The sequence below is a fragment of the Otolemur garnettii genome, unplaced genomic scaffold, assembly GCF_000181295.1.
Source record: "Otolemur garnettii isolate 467f Iridium unplaced genomic scaffold, OtoGar3 scaffold00198, whole genome shotgun sequence".
In the NCBI taxonomy this organism is placed as follows: Eukaryota; Metazoa; Chordata; class Mammalia; order Primates; family Galagidae; genus Otolemur; species Otolemur garnettii.
Window position 1 is genome coordinate 2709912 of NW_003852593.1, and position 1671 is coordinate 2711582.

Sequence of the window (1671 nt, forward strand, 5' to 3'; positions counted from 1 at the left end):
ACAGGCCACCCGTGGGGTCAGAGGTGCTGACCAAGCAGGCCAGACTGGCCGTCTGCCCCAGAGTCCCAGGGCTCACATCCCTAACCCCAGGGAGGTCACAGCCCAGCTGGTGAGACAGGCATGGACACATGTCACGCTGAGATTGGTGCCGGGATAGACGCCTATCAATAAAAGTGCCGCAGGGCTGAGAAGTGGGGGAGAGGCCGTGAGGAAGGAGCAGGGGGAGGATTTTGGTTTTGTCCAGGCCATCAGGGCGCCTTCCTGGAGGCAGTAGCATTGAGGTGCACCCGGACTCACCCTCAGGGTGAGATAAAGACAACAGCAGTTTGTGGGACCCGTGCAAAATGTCAGTTTGGGCTCCATTGTCCAAGAAGCAGGGGAAAGAAATACCTTTAAAGGTGTTGAAATTGAAGACTTTTTTTTCTTCTGTGGCTGATTTGTCATGATCTTCTTTTTAATTTCAAATTAATACGAGAGTACAAGTTTTTAGGTAACATTGTTCTCACTTCCAAGGCGAGGTTCAAGTTGTAGCAGGGCCCTTCACCCATTTTTCTTAGTCAAGTATCTCAAGAATAGAAAAAATATCCAATGTACTCAATACTCCTATGGCATGGTGTTTTTTATTTGCTATTTAATGTCATTCTCAGTAAAGAAAAATTAAAATTTTAAGCTGTTAGCATCGATTTTCCCATTTGTCTTCGTGTTGTGCAAGGCCAGTTTTAAGTGCGACTACAAGGGGAGGCGTTTTGTTTCTAGAATTGCTGAAACGGCGCGGTTCATATTTTATGCTTCCTACACTCGTAGATATTTCATTCTGGCCACAACAGTGAAAACAACGACAGGCCTCCCACAGGCGGCCTGTCCAGACGCAGAACAAAATTAACTGTTTTTCTTTCACTTCTTCACTCGGGCTCCTTGGACACCTTCTGCCTCTGGCTCACACACAGATGAGGGAGGGAGGGAGGACACAGGAATTATGACTGTCCTGCCTCCCTTTCCTTCTGTGCCATCATCTTTGGGTAGGTAGTTGGCCAGTATGGGGAAGGAGCAGGAGTTGAAGAGATGTAGTGGGGTCCCTTGGTCTACTCTGTTTCTTACTCCAGCGTTTAAAGCAAGTTCTGGTTCAGAAGGAAGCCTGGTGGGTCTGATCCGAGCATCTCTCCGCACCCAGGCACAGACATGCACGTTCGCCTCATATTGACCTCGTGTCACACTGAACTCACACACGATGCTCCTGCCGTCTGTGCTCGTGACATTGAACTCACACACCATGCTCCCCAGAGTCCCGTGTTCAAATGATGACTCTGTTGGTGGCCAGCGGGTGAATTTGAGCAGGATACTTAATGTCTATATGATTTACTTTCTGCATTTAAACATTGCGGATGAAAATAGTATCGATGAATCGCGATGTGTTTGAAACAAGTGACTGGGAATGGTGACTGGCACAGAGCGCCACCATGCCACCGCCAGCTACTGTTACCTTCTCACCCCAATGATCCGGATAATGGTCGGCACAGAAGCCCTTGGGATACTTCTGAATATGATTGGGGGCGCAGGGGAGGAAATGGGGGGCAGTAATAAAACACTGTGTTAGTTTCCCTGGGCTACCGTAGCAAAGTGCCCCAAACTGGGCCACTCAAAACAGCAGCAGTTCATTGTCACATGGTGGTG